Source organism: Myotis daubentonii, chromosome 6 (genome assembly GCF_963259705.1).
Source record: "Myotis daubentonii chromosome 6, mMyoDau2.1, whole genome shotgun sequence".
Lineage (NCBI taxonomy): Eukaryota > Metazoa > Chordata > Mammalia > Chiroptera > Vespertilionidae > Myotis > Myotis daubentonii.
Window position 1 is genome coordinate 37,148,412 of NC_081845.1, and position 15,675 is coordinate 37,164,086.

The window sequence follows — 15,675 nt, forward strand, 5'->3', positions numbered from 1 at the left end:
AGAGAGAATCATCCATGGGCCATTTCCTGTACTCCCCCACTGGGGGCTGAGCCCAGAACCCAGGCATGTGCCCCGACCAGGAATCGAACCATGACCTCCTTATTCATGGGTTGATGCTCAACCACTGAGCAGCATTTGTCACTGAGGTCTTAGCGTAAACGTCACCTCTTCTGAGAGGTCACCTGTAATATTAGGGCACAGACTAAGCTACCATAATAAAGAGATCCCCAAATATAGTAACTCAAAAAAGATTACAGTTTATTTCTCTCTCTCTAGTCCAGCGGTAGACAAGTGGTAAAGGGGGTGAGTAGGCCGCTTGGCCCTATGAGATCATTCAGGGATCCAGGTTCCTTCTAGCCTGTTCCTATCATAGAGTGCAAACTTCATTCACATGATTAAAGCTGGCCCACATCTGCCTGTATTCCAATCTGGGAAAAGGAGAAAAAGAGAAAGTGGAGAAAAACAATTTCCTTATGAAAATAAGATCAGTAAATTGTAATATTAGTTCTGCTGAGTTAGTCATATGTTCACACCCAGCTGCAAGGGAGGCTGGGAAATACGGTTGCTACCTGGGTAGCTAGTTGCCTGGTCAAAACTTGGGCAATTCTATCATTAAAAGAGGGAAAGGATGGGTGTGTTGGGACAATCTGCAGGCTTGCCACATCTTTCCTTACCACCTACTCTGCAGTAGCTAGCTAGTTACTCCCTACCACATCATTCTGGTTTAATTCTCTGCATAATTCTTACTGCTATCTTGTATTTACTTACTATTGTCGGCTCCCTCTCACAGTCAAATTAGACTTTAAGCTACATAAGTCTTGTTTGTTTTTAAGTGTCCTGATAAATACTACTAATCTTTCAAACTAACCTTATCTCCCAACATTCCACAAGGGCATGAATACCAAGAGTCAGGATCATTGAGGATCTGTCATATTCACTGGGAATTCCAAAGGAATTTGTAATTATGACCACAGTACCATTCAATAGCTTCATTGTTGGTTTAATCCAGGGGTGGGCAAACTTTTTGACTCGAGGGCCACAATGGGTTCTTAAACTGGACCGGAGGGCCAGAACAAAAGCATGGATGGAGTGTTTGTGTGAACTAATATAAATTCAAAGTAAACATCATTACGTAAAATGGTACAGTCTTTTTTTTTTTTAGTTTTATTCTTTTTTTTTTTTTTTTTTTAGTTTTATTCATTTCAAACGGGCCGTAGTTTGCCCACGGCTGGTTTAATCTATCATCTAAATTGACAATCCATGTCTTTTAGATATCCCATCTCAAACAAGGCACGTAGGTAAGTTTTCATATACTTTTGGATTAAATTTAAAGTGACTGGTTGGTATGCTGGAGCTAGCTTCTTCCTGTTTGCAAAACAGGAAACAAAAGTTTTCAGAACTTTTAGGAGCCAGTGGCATCACATTGGTAGCTTGAAATTGGCCATTGTGGGAGTATTTACTTCATGGAAATTGGTAAACTCTGCAAGCAAGGCTCTTCATACCCTCCAAGAAGTGGGTATTAAACATTTACCAGTATACCACTGGTTGTCACAAACCTGTCACTTTGTGATGTTGAAAACATGGTTTTCTCTACTGTAAATGTTAGTTCTAACACTCAAGACTGTTGTAGGGCTTCATCTATATACATAAAAGGCTAATATGCTAAGTGCCCCTCCGATTGGTCGCTATGGTGCACACTGACCACCAGGAGGCAGATGCTCAACACAGGAGCTGCTGAGCTGCAGTGACTTGGCAGCGGTGGTTCTCAGGTGAGGCACCCCAAAACCAGAGAGGAGAGAGCCTGATTCCTCCTGGGGCTGCATGATTCCACCTTTGGCCATGGATTATGTTGTTGCTGGGGCACTGTGGGCCTCAAATCTGGTTTACTGTACACTTGTGTTTGTATTCCACACCCTGTATGACAGCAACTTTGCAGAGTGCCCTCTCGGGCACTTCGGGACCCCTCAGGGGATGTCAGAGAGCCAGTTTCGCCCCAATCCCAACAGGCCAGGCCAAGGGACCCCACCTGCTGGAGGGATGCCCCCCTCACTCTGCAGATGCCCTTGGAGCTGAGCCAGGGCACCACCCCAGGTGCAGTGGGCCGGGTAGGGTGGATGGGGAGGGAGGTTGGCTCCAGGGCGTGTCTGGCCTGTCTTGCCCAGTTCTGCCCCATTGGCCACCTTCTAATTAATTTCCTTTCAATGTGCACGAATCTGTGCACTGAGTCACTAGTTGTATTATATTGTAAAAGTGATTCAAAAACTATAAAACAGCAAATAAAGATACGATATGGTATTACTACAAAATGCAGAAACAAAAGTACTGAAGAAAGGAATAGCACTGCAATGCCTGAGAAGTTTTACATTAAATTGTGAAACAAAAGTGCCCAGGTGTTGGAAGCTAATTCCAGCAGGGCATAATAAAATGCGAAAAGTTCATCAAAAGGTTGATGAATCTTGGGCTTCAGCAGGGCTGAACATCTGCACATACAGGCAGTCCTTGGGGTTACATCAGACTCGACGTGCGTCATTTCATGGTTACATCACCATCTCCCATTTACAGTATTTTTTTTAAATATATTTTATTGATTTTTGACAGAGAGGAAGGGAGAGGGATAGAGAGTCAGAAACGTTGATGGGAGAGAAACATCAATCAGCTGCCTCCTGCACACCCCCTACTGGGTATGTGCCCGCAACCCAGGTACATGCCCTTGACCGGAATCGAACCCGGGACCTTTCAGTCCACAGGCCGATGCTCTATCCACTGAGCCAAACCAGTTAGGGCCCATTTACAGTATTTATAAAAAAAAAGTTCCGTCATTTCCTCGTATGTACATATGTGCTTTATGTTTTATTATTTATTTACCACAAGTAAAGGTCAGGAATTGTTATCTTTCTTTTAAATTTTTTTACTGTTTCACTTCATTACTGCTGTGTATGTGCTCCATGTGAGTGATGTAGGTGCTTATGTAGGTGGGTTCCAACTTACCACGAAAATCAAGGTCACACTGTAGGAACGGATCTCAGAGGTAACCAGAGGACCACTGTATTACTGCCCACTGGAACAGCAGAAGGCAGTTCCCCCAACCTGATAATCTTTTTATTGGTTACCAGGCCTTACCTTTGATATGTATATCTGCTTTGCTAGAGGGCAAAATGTGTGAATAAAAAGCCCTGGGTGCGGGTGAGGAGCTTGGTCACTAGAACTAAGCTTCCTTCTGGCCCTCCAAAATGCCTTCCAAATTCATATTTCTTCTCTAGCCTCTTCGTTCATTTATGCACAGGCCCTTTTCCAGATTCCTGAACCCTTCTAGATGCTGAGGACAGCCCTGGCATTATCCAGATATAATGTCCTAAGAACTGTTGACTTCTTTGGTGTGACTAATGCAAAGACATATGCCAAAGGTGAGAATGTAGTTTTATTTGGAAAAACTCCCCTTCTGTCCCCCATTATCAGACATAAGGGAAAGAAAAATGATAGAAAATGTGAAACGGATAAGAGAGAATAAGAAACTCAGAATATAACAAATTTAGTAAAATTGTTTCCTAGGATGAATTAAGTATTTAACAGTAGACAAAGTTAGAAATAAGAAAAGATAGACAATGAACTTAATGAATGGAAATGGACAATGAGAGTTATAAACAATGTAGTTGACCATTGTCCTGGCAAGATAGGCTAACATAATTTTCTTACTAATTTTCATTAGTAATTAAATATTCAGTAAGAAAAGAATTTGTAATGTGGTTCATGAACACTTTTCACTTCAGTTTTTAAATATTTAAGTAAATGATAGCCTCTTTAAAGGATTTTGTATTTTTTCTTTTGAGACTTCTGTTTTTAAGCTCCACTTCTGTATTTTCTTCTTCTATCATGCTCTCAATTTGTACTCATCCTGTCAGCTAAAGAATAAAAAATATAGCCCTAACTGGTTTGGCTGAGTGGTTAGAGCATCGGCCTGCGGACTCAAGGGTCCCAGGTTTGATTCCAGTCAAGGGCATGTACCTCGGTTGTGGGCACATCCCCAGTAGGGGGTGTGCAGGAGGCAGCTGATCGATGTTTCTCTTTCATCGATGTTTCTAACTCTCTATTCCTCTCCCTTCCTCTCTGTAAAAAAGCAATAAAATATATTTTAAAATATATATATAATTGTTTTGAATATATGTTAAAATATAAAAGTGTAAAAACATCAAAAATTAATTTTTTCTGGTATTTTTCTTCCAAATTGTATAATCATCTGTTAAAATTAAAGACAACAAATATATGAATTTTAATTAATATAACTCAAGTTTATAATTATAAAGTTTTTAAATTTAATTTTTGAAAATTTACTGAAACCTATTAAATATATTTATGAAAACTAAACTAACTGCAATTCCAGTATAATATATCCATTTTGTTACTAATGTAGAGTCTACATCATACTTCATGTATGTTTTGTCTATACCTACATATACACAAATTTAAGAATAAAAGTTTCAGTATTGCCTGGCTGGCATAGCTCAGTGGTTGAGCATCAGCCTATGAATTAGGAGGTCATGGTTCGATTCCTCGTCATGGCACATTCCTAGGTTTTGGGCTCAATCCCCATCAATGATTCCCTCTAATCATTGATGTTTATCTCTCTCTCCTTCTCCCTTCCTCCCTGAAATCAATAAAAATTTATTTAAAAGTAAATAAATAAAAATATATTTCCTCATAGCACATTTTTTAAATGTGGCATAAGATATCTTTACTAATAGGCACAAATATCTGTAGTTTCTCTATAATAAGTAGACAGTAGATAAACCTATGTTCAATAATGATCTAAACATTTAATGATTATCCATTATTGAAAAGTTTTAAAGTTTCAAGTTACCAAAGAGATTTATTTATAAAAAAATTTAAGTACAATATAATTATTGCTAAAGAGTTAACCTAAAATAGCCCTAGCTGCCCTAGCCAGTTGGCCTGTGAACTGAAGGGTCCCAGTTTGATTCCAGTCAAGGACATGTGACCAGGTTGCAGGCTCGGTCCCCAGTAGGGGGTGGTGAGTACAAGAGGCAACCAATCAATGATTCTCTCTCATCATTGATGTTTCTATTTCTCTCTCCCTCTCCCTTCCTCTCTGAAGTAAATTAAAAATATTTTTAAAAAAAGCCTATCTAATAAAAGACAAAAAGGGTAATTAACCGTAACTCCGCTACGCTTCCCATTAGCTAATCAGGGCGATATGCAAATTAACTGCCAACAAAGATGGTGCCGGCAGCCACACAGCTGAAGCGAACGTGAGGCTTGCTTGCTCCAGTGATGGAGGAAGCCAAGGTTCCCTGCCTGCCGCAGCCCGGCTCTGAGCCCGAAAGCAACAATGTTTCAATTATAGAAGCTAAACAAACCCCAGATACCTGCTATCAGCCAGCCGCGGCCTCAGAGCTGGGGGTGCCAGTGACGGCAACAAAGGTTCAATTATAGAACGAAAATAAATCCCAGAAAAAAAAGAAAAGAAAAAAACGGAGATGCTGGGAGCTTCAGTCCCAGGCAGCCTGAAAACGGCCCTCAGCCCCTCAAACAGACTGGCCAGGCACCCCAGTGGGGACCCCACTCTGAAAAGGGTGTGACCAGCTGCAAACAGACATCAGCCCCTCACCCAGGCTGGCCAGGCAATCATGCGGGACCCACACCCTGATCCGGGACACCCTTCAAGGCAAACCAGCCGGCCCCCTCCCGTGCACCAGGCCTCTATCCTATATAGTAAAAGGGTAATATGCAAACTGACCCTAACAGCAGAAAGACTGAGAATGACTGGTCACTATGACACAGACTGACCACCAGGGGGCAGACGCTCAATGCAGGAGCTGCCCTCTGGTGGTCAGTTGCTTCCACATGGGGGAGCTCTGCTCAGCCACAAGCCAGGCTGATGGCTGCCAGTACAGCGGTGGTGGTGGGAACCTCTCCTGCCTCCTCAGCAGTGCTAAGGATGTCTGACTGCAGCTTAGGTCTGCTCCACGATGGCAAGTGGACATCCCCTGAGGGCTGCCAGGCTGCCAGAGGAATGTCTGACTGCCATCTTAGGCCCAATCCCCCGGGGAGCAGGCCTAAGCCAGCACGTGGTCATCCCCCGAGGGGTCCCAAACTGCGAGAGGGCACAGGCCGGGCTGAGGGACCCCCCCTCCAAGTGCACAAATTTTTGTGCACTGGGCCTCTAGTTTCTATTTCTCTCTCCCTCTCCCTTCCGCTCTGAAGTCAATAAAAAATGTTTTAAAAATATATCCTATCCTATCTAATAAAAGAGAAATATGGTAATTGGCGTACAACCGCTACCCTTCCCATTGGCTAATCAGGACAATATGCAAATTAACTGCTAGCCAAGATGGCGGCTGGCAGACAGGCAGCTTGAAACTAACATGAGGCTTGCTTGCTTCAGTGACAGAGGACTCCAACGTTCCCCACCTGCCGCTGCAGGCCTCTGAGCTACAACTCTAAGCAACTATGTAACAAATCCGCCTGGCTTCAGCCAGCAGGATCGCAACATTGTAAGCAAAGGCCAGAAACCTACTTTCAGCAGTGGAGGCCTAAGAGCTGGAGCCAAGCCTCAAAGCTAAAGCTGGCCCAGAATAAAAGAAAAAAAAAGAATAAAAGGAGTGGTTGGGAGCTTCAGTCACCCGTCAGCCTGAAAACAGCCCTCAGCCCCTCACCCAGACTGGCCAGGCACCCCAGTGGGGACCCCCACCCTGAAGGGTGTGTGACCAGCTGGAAACAGCCATCATCCCCTCACCCAGGCTGGCCAGGCACCCCAGTGGGGACCCCCACCCTGAAGGATGTGTGACCAGCTGCAAACAGCCATCATCCCCTCACCCAGGCTGGCCAGGCACCCCAGTGGAGACCCTCACCCTGATCCAGGACACCCTTCAGGGCAAACCAGCTGGCATCCACCCGTGCACCAGGCCTCTACCCTATATGGTAAAAGGGTAATATGCCTCCCAGCACCGGGATCAGCGGAGCTGCAAGGCCTCCCGGCACCGGGATCAGCGTGACAGGGGGCAGCGCCCAAACCCCCTGATAGCCCTCCGGCTCTGTGTGTGACAGGGGGTGGGGCCACAACCTCCCTATCCGCCCTGCTCTGCTCGTGACAGGGGAAGGCACACCAACCCCCTGATCAGCCCAGCTCTGTGTGTGACAGGGGGTGGCGCCGCAACCTCCCCATCGACCCTGCCTTGAGTGTGACAGGGGATGGTGCCCCAACTCCCCAGTTGGCCCTGCTCTGAGCCCGACCAGGGCCTGCACCTAGGGATTGGGCCTGCCCTCTGCCACCCGGGAGCAGGCCTAAGCCAGCAGGTTGTTATCTCCTGAGGGGTCCCAGACTGCGAGAGGGCACAGGCCGGGCTGAGGGACCCCCCTCCTCCCCGAGTGCACAAATTTTTGTGCACCGGGCCTCTAGTCTAATAATAGACAAACATGGTAATTAACCGTACCTCTGACACGCTTCCCATTGGCTAATCAGGGCGATATGCAAATTAACTACCAACCAAGATGGCCGCTGGCAGCCAGGCAGCTGAAGCGAACAGGAGGCTTGGTTGCCTCGGTGATGGAGGAAGCCAAGGTTTCCCACCTGCCACCACCCGGCTCTTTGCTCCTGAAGCAACAGCTCCAAAAGATACAATGTTTTAATTATAGAAGCTAAAAGATGGCGGTTGATTTGCATACGCAGGCTCCAAGCGATGGAGTGAAGCCAAACAGCCCCGAAGCTGCAGAGCAGCAAGGCCTCACCACCCCGGGATCAGCAGAGCCGCAGACCACCCGCCCCAGGATCAGCAGAGCCGCGAGGCCTCAGGGCCCCAGGATCAGCGGAGCTGAGAGGCATCCCAACCCCAGGATCAGGGGAGCCGCGAGGCCTCCTGGCCCCGGGATCAGTGGAGTGGAGAGGCCTTCCAGGCCCGGGATCAGCAGACCCACGAGGCCTCCAGGCCCGGGATCTGGAGCAGAGAGGCCTCCTGGCCCCTGGAGCAGCGTCATGGGGGTGGGGCTGCAACTCCCTGATTGGCCCTGCTCTGTGGGTGACAGGGGGCAGCACCCCAACCCCCTGATCGGCCCTGCTCTGTGGGTGACAGGGGGCAGCACCCCAACCCCCTGATCGGCCCTGCTCTGTGGGTGACAGGGGGCGGCACCCCAACCCCCTGATCGGCCCTGCTCTGTGTGACAGGGGCAGCACCCCAACCCCCTGATCGTCCCTGCTCTGTGCATGTCAGGGGGCGGCGCCCCAACTCCCGGATCGGCCCTACCTTGTGCGTGACAGGGGGGAGCTCCCCAATCCCCTGATCTGCCCTGCTCTTTGTGTGACGGGGTGCAGTGTCCTAACCCCCCATGGGCCTTGCTCTGTGTGTGACAGGGGGCAGCGCCCCAACCCTCCGATTGGTCCTGCTCTGTGAGTGACAGAAGGTGGTGCCCCCCCCCCCATTGCGCCTGCTCTGTGTGTGACAGGGTGGGGGCGCCACAACCTCCTGATCGGCCCTGCTCTGTTCCTGACAGGGGGCAGCACCCCAACCCCCTGATTGGCCGGCTCTGTGTGTGACAGGGGTGGTGCCAGAACCTCCTGATCTGCCCTGCTCTGTGTGTAACAGGGGAAGGCGCCCCAACCCCCTGATCCGCCTTGCTCTGTGCATGACAGGGGGTGGCACCACAACCTCCCCATCGGCCCTGCCTTGAGTGTGACAGGGAGCAGTGCCCCAACCCCCCATTTGGCCCTACCCTGAGCATGACTGGGGGTGGCATCACAACCTCCCAATCCGCCCTGCTCTTTGCATGACAGGGGGCGGCGCCCCAACTCCCCAACCAGCCCTGCTCTGAGCCCGACCAGGGGCTGCGGGCAGGCACCTAGGGATTGGGCCTGCCCTCTGCCACTCGGAAGCGGGCCTAAGCCAGCAGGTCATTATCCCCTGAGGGGTCCCAGACTGTGAGAGGGCACAAGTGGGGCTGAGGGACAAACCCCCCCCCGCCAGTGCACAAATTTTTGTGCACCAGGCCTCTAGTATATATATAAAAACCTAAGTGACTGAACGACTGAACAACTGGTTGACCAGTCGCTATGACATGCACTGACCACCAGGGGGCAGACGCTCAATGCAGGAGTTGCCCCCTGGTGGTCAGTGTGCTCCCACAGCCAACCTCCCGTGGCCCCTCCCCCTGGCCAGCCCAATTGCTGGCCAGGCAGAGGGACCCCACCGTGCACAAATTTGTGCACCAGGCCTCTAGTAAATAAATAAAAATGAATAAGAAAATAAGAGTTAACCTAAAATAAAATTTTTATCCCATTTTCATTTGTTTAATTTATTTGTTCCTAACATTTAAGTTCAGATTTCCTATAAAGACTATTATACTGTTACTTTTCTTGCTGACAATTTTGCAGCATAGATAACATAAACTTATTTAGCTAATAAACCAAGGCAGAATAAAAGTATTATTTAATGCTGATGATTTTAAGGGTATGCATATTTAACCAAATCAAACCAAACTCCAATCAGCCTTATTATCAGATACTTTCCCAGATCACGTGATTCTGAAAAGTACTTGGGTTAATCTCTGTTATACTGTAGTTTTGAGCATTCTCATATAAGCAGTTATTTGTTTAAGCGAATTTAATAGAGCTCTTTTTAAAAAAAATTAACAATGCTATCTGGAGGTAGAAAATACTACAATGCACATAACATACAGACAGACAGAGATATAGATCTTATAGCCATGAGATAGGCACCATAAAGCAAAATTCACTTATTTAAAGATGTAATAATTTACATGGATCTATTCAGATGGCTACAGTTTTTGTTTGTTTGTTTTTTACTAATATTTGTGGAGAAAGCACTTAAGATCTGTGTCTTGGAGCCATAGAGGCAGTTTGTGCTTTCAAAGAACACCCAGTCTCCCCACCCCCCCTTTTTCCCTTTAGTCTTAGAAATTGAGAATGATAAAGATAGGTAGGCCTGAATTGTTTCTAGAGCTGCATTTCTGGTTTCATAAAGATATGTAAAATATGGACAACTGCTCTCAAAATTTAGGTTTAAACTTAAGTGACATCATAGGTTGACCTACCTTTCTAACTACATAATCTCTAATTTGTTTCTTTCCCTTTAGGCATATTGTTTTATTTTAGCTTAAGGAGGGAACTCAAAATAAAAATTCCTATCAGTCTCTGACATTAGTTTTTAATTTGGCCAAATTATTAGAAGAGAGCAGTTATATCAACGTATAAAAACTTGGTGAAACTTATGCATCTTACACACAACTCAACAAATAATGGATAGGAAAAAACCAAGATGGCAGTATAGGTAAACACCGGAAATTGCTGCCTCCCACAACAAATTCAAAAATACAACTAAAAGACAAATCGGACATCATACAGAACCACAGGAAGGCTGGCTGAGTGGAAATTCTACAACTAGAAGGAAAGAGAAAAGCACACTGAGACTCAGAAGAGGTGCGGAAGTGCAGAGGTACAGAGGCGCATGCAACTGAGGACGCGGCTGTCTTTTTGAATAGGGAGGGAGTCACAAGCCCCTGACTGCTCTGAACTCCAGTTCCGGGAAGTCTCTGGGAACCCAGACTCATATAGGGAGAAGCTGGACTGTCTGGCAGTCGGCAGAACTCGGAACTCGAGGGCGGCTTTCTCTCAAAGGTGCTTGCAGTGATTACCGGGACACTGAGACGCAGGGCCCTTTAGGGCAGGGCTGAGGATCAGCCATAGCTGCTTGCTCTGCCCTGTTGATTCCCTGTTGATTCTCTGCCCACCCAGGCTGGGGCAGAGGCTTTTGCATATGAATGCCCTGGCCCTTTGCAATCTGAAAATTACCTAACAAACTGCAGCTGGGCCAGACAGACCCAGAACTTCCAAGAGAAGGCCCAAGGCCCCACAGCAGCTTGCATTGCTTCAGAGCTGGGCCTCGATTGGGCACCCCCAAACCCCAAACAAGGAAGGGGAATCTGTAGATCTCCTCGTAGCTCCTGCTGGGTAGCCTCAGGCAGAGGCTAAATTAGCACCTACTTAGAGATCCAAGAGCCAGTGTACCCAGTGGTCATTGGGACCATCCAATTATAACTCCTCAGATCATAAGGGACACACTCAGGGGGCAGACTCAGTGAGCACCAAAGCTCCACTGAAGCAAGTCTTGCCTCATAAGGGTGTCTTCAGCACAGAAGTTCTCCCACCATAGACACAGCTGATTCTCACAGCCAATTGGCCTGGAGGTCAATTCCTCCCAGTGATACCTACAACAATTAAGGCTTAACTACAACAGGACTGTGCACAAAGCCCACAAAGGGGTGCACCAAGAGTGTCCACCTCAGGTAATTCTGGAGGCTGAGCCACTGGGCCCTATAGGACACTTAGCACAGAAAGCCACTCTATCAACACAGGGAAGCATAAAAAATGTGGAGACAAAGAAACAGGTCACAAATGACAAAAATGGAGGAAAGCAAACTACTGGATATAGAGTTCAAAACCACACTTTTAAGGTTTTTCAAGAACTTTCTAGAAACCACTGATAAATTTAGTAAGACCCTCAAAAAGACTGGTGAGACCGCCGATAAATGTAGTGAGACCCTCAAGAAATCTAGTGAGACCATCGAGGTTATGAAAAAGGACCAACTAGAAATTAAGCATACACTGAATGAAATAAAGGATATTATACAGACTCCCAAAGCAGACTAGAGGATCGCAAGACTCAAGTCAAAGATTTGAAATACGAAGAAGCAAAAATCACCCAACCAGAAAAGCAAAATGAAAAAAGAATCCAAAAACACGAAGACAGTGTAAGGAGCCTCTGGGACAGCTTCAAGCGTACCAACATCTGAATTATGGGGGTGCCAGAAGAAGAGAGAGAGCAAGATATTGAAAACCTATTTGAAGAAATAGTGACAGAAAGCTTCCCCTACCTGGTGAAAGAAATAGACTTACAAGTCTAGGAAGTGCAGAGAACCCCAAACAAAAGGAATCCAAAGAGGACCACACCAAGACACATCATAATTAAAATGCCAAGAGCAAAAGACAAAGAGGGAATCCTAAAAGCAGCAAGAAAAAGAAATTCAGTTACCTACAAGGGAGTACCCATACGAATGTCAGCTGATTTCTCAACAGAAACTTTGTAGGCCAGAAGGGAGTGGCAAGAAATATTCAAAGTGATGAATGCCAAGAACCTACAACCAAGATTACTTTATCCAGCAAAGCTATCATTCAGAATTGAAGGTCAGATAAAGAGCTTCACATATAAGAAAAAGCTAAAGGAGTTCATCACCACCAAACCAGTATTATATGAAATGCTGAAAGGTATCCTTTAGGAAGAGGAAGAAGAAGAAAAAGGTAAAGATACAAATTATGAACAACAAATACACATCTATCAACAAGTGAATCTAAAAATCAAGTAAATAAATAATCTGATGAACAGGATAAACTGGTGATTATAATAGAATCAGGGGCATAGAAAGGGAGTGGGCTGACTATTCTTTGGGGAGAAAGGGGTGTTGGGGATGCGGGAAGAGACTGGACAAAAATCGTGCACCTATGGATGAGGACAGTGCGGGGGGTGGGGTGTGAGGGCGGAGGGTGGGGTGGGAACCAGGTGGAGGGGAGCTATGGGGGGGGAAAAAGAGGAACAACTGTAATAATCTGAACAATAAAGATTTAATTAAAAAACAAAAAAACCCACAAATAATGGATAGTAAATTGAAAACATACTAAAGAAAAAGCAAAGACTCTTATATAACAAACTCTGACAAATCAATCTAATGCTGTTTCTGGGATGAAGAAATTATATATATATGTATAATTCCCAATCTAAATCCTATAATAAATCCAATTAACAAAAGAGTAACATAATATGAAGTACTAAATCAGGTGAAAATAAATAGAAGGAATAGTTGAGATTATTTCTTCAAAATAGTCTGGAATAAATGTAGGATTCAACAAAATGTCTGGGAAGCAATACCCTCAAAATTAAGAAGGAAATATCCTCATACATATCAAATAATGTCAATTCCCCAATTCAACCCTCCCATACACTAGAAATATCAGGCACTAAGAATATCATAGAAAATATGAAACTGATGGTTAAATAAGTAAAAATCAAATTCATTTGTAACACAAGGAAATGTACAAGATGAAAGCAGCCGTGGCTTAAAAACAAATGATGGTGGGCTTCTTTGAAGGTGTCATTCCGCTTCAGAGGCTTCCTCAATAAGACACTTCACAATTATATTTGTTGAGGTAGAATGCACAATGGTACACACAGGGGAAGAAAAATGTGGAATAAACACTAGTTTAGTTAAAGCTGCACGGATAGGAGGATGTGAACTTGGACACTTGTCTTTAGAAGAAATTTCTATACTATTTATTGTGGCTCAAAAGGGATGATCATTAGCATGTATGTACGTGTGATCAACATTATCACAGTGTTCTGGAGGGATGCTTTTTGGACACTCCTCAAAATCAGAAAGAAAATTGAAAGCACTCATCTGTCAGGCTCTTGTGATATTTTCTAGCTTGGGATCCTTGGACATGCCGACCATTCTATTGAGCAGCTACAAGCACTGCTTCTCTGTGTAGCAGTAATGTGCAGTATATTAGTGAAAGCATTCTCCATCAGAATTTTCTGTGACTAAGTAAACTTACTGTATAAAGAGTCCACCAGAAGTTGTCCTCATCTGAAGGTGCATTATATCAGCAAAAGAATACAATGAAATATGAGACCCTCAGAATGTGTTTTTCAGAGGCATATCATATAAATTTAAGAGAATATGAAATCTGGAATTATATTTTCTCAGACTAAGAAGCATGGTGCAGAGAAAGAAAATAGAAGGTGCCAAGGCCGGTTTGGCTCAGTGGATAGAGCATCGGCCTGCGGACTGAAGGGCCCCAGGTTCGATTCCGGTCAAGGGCATGTACCTGGGTTGCGGGCACATCCCCAGTAGGAGATGTGCAGGAGGCAGCTGATCGATGCTTCTCTCTCATCGATGTTTCTAACTCTCTATCTCTCTCCCTTCCTCTCTGTAAAAAATCAATAAAATATATTTAAAAAAAAAGAAAATAGAAGGTATGGAGTCAGATATTGTAAGATCTTTAGATGGAACCATGTGTCCTACCACAGACACCAATCTAAAAGTATGACAGATTGCTGTGTTCCCCATGTCAGATTGAAGGTCAAAGAGAGGATCTCTTTGTCCACTGTCTTTACAGATTTCCTAAGTAACAGTTAGAGAAGATCATAACTACCTCCATTTCCCAAACACTTCTGAAGAGTGTAGAAAAATCAGAACAGAAGAAATGGTTGAGGGACCTGAACAGGCAGACAGGGCTGGAAACAGTTCTATGCAGTTTCTGGAGTGCCACATGGAATGGAAGAACAAATCGTGTATTCCCATCTCCTGAAAAGGTCTTCCAACTATAGGAAATGGCAATGGAACTGGGATAGGTCCAAGAGGCAGGACTACAATGGCCTCAGCTCTGATGTGTAGAAACTAAGAACTGAACATCTGATGGAGTCAAGTCCTGAAGGAGAGACCCCAAAAGAGAAAAGAGACCCCTTTGAAACAGCCCTCCCCTTGCTCTTTAGGGACTCCATAGGGGCCAGATAACAGAGTATTGCAATCATGATAAACACTCTGCCTTTGCCTCTGTTGGAGCAGCAGCATGACAGGAGGGTGAAAGGACAAATTTTACATACGAAGGACAGAGGATTCATAAGAAATAAACTGTTTACCCACAGAACTCTCTCATTTGGGGAGAGTTGTGCAAACACTATTAATGCTACAGCGTCCTCACTCCTTTCTGAGCTCTTCCATGTGTTCACACCTTTTATATGTTCCCACTGATTTGTTTTCGTTTGCTATTTTCAAACTCACTCTCCAGAGTCCAGAGCTATTTTTCTTGCTCCAAAATAGAGATAATATTCAGATCAGAAACAAAAATTCCTGCATATACAGAGGATGGAGCATGAAGACCTGTAGTTTTTCCAGAATTCCCAATCTTTGCTTAATTGAGGTTATGAGGATATTCCAGAAGGATTGAAAGAATCATTTCATAAATCCATCCACTGCTTGCCACCTTCTGTGCATAGGGACCAGTGTCGTATGCAGATACCAGCCTCTCTTCCAAGATCTACTGACTCAATAGTAGAGAGATAGAGAACAAAAAATTAGATATTTTAAGTTTGCCATCGGGCTTTATAAACAGTTATGCTTATAAACAACCCCTGATGTATCATGAAGTGGGTAGAGCATCTGAATAAAGGGAACTTTAAAATCCTGATTACATTATGAAGCCTTTTCATGTCTCAGTAAACAGAGCTTCAATCTTAGTCACCCAAGGCAAGGACTCCCAAGTACACACAATGGAAAAGACATCCTAGGGCAGATCTTGATTTCTGGAGGAAAGTTATCCTCACCCAAGGAGAGCAGGTAGCTCTCCAACATCTCGTGCCTGAACAAGGCCCTCTGAACTGAGTTCAGGTATTCACACTCCTCCTGAGAAAATTCAAAGGCCACACCTTTGAAAGTCAGCCATTCATCCCTTCATCAAACACAAAGACTTCTTTGTGTCAAAGGTCACAATCCACAGGGTGAAAATGAAACCTCCAAGAAATGGATGTGATAAAAATGATCTAGCATTGCCTGGGTAGCTCAGTTGGCTGGAGCATCGTCCCATACATCAGAAAAAAA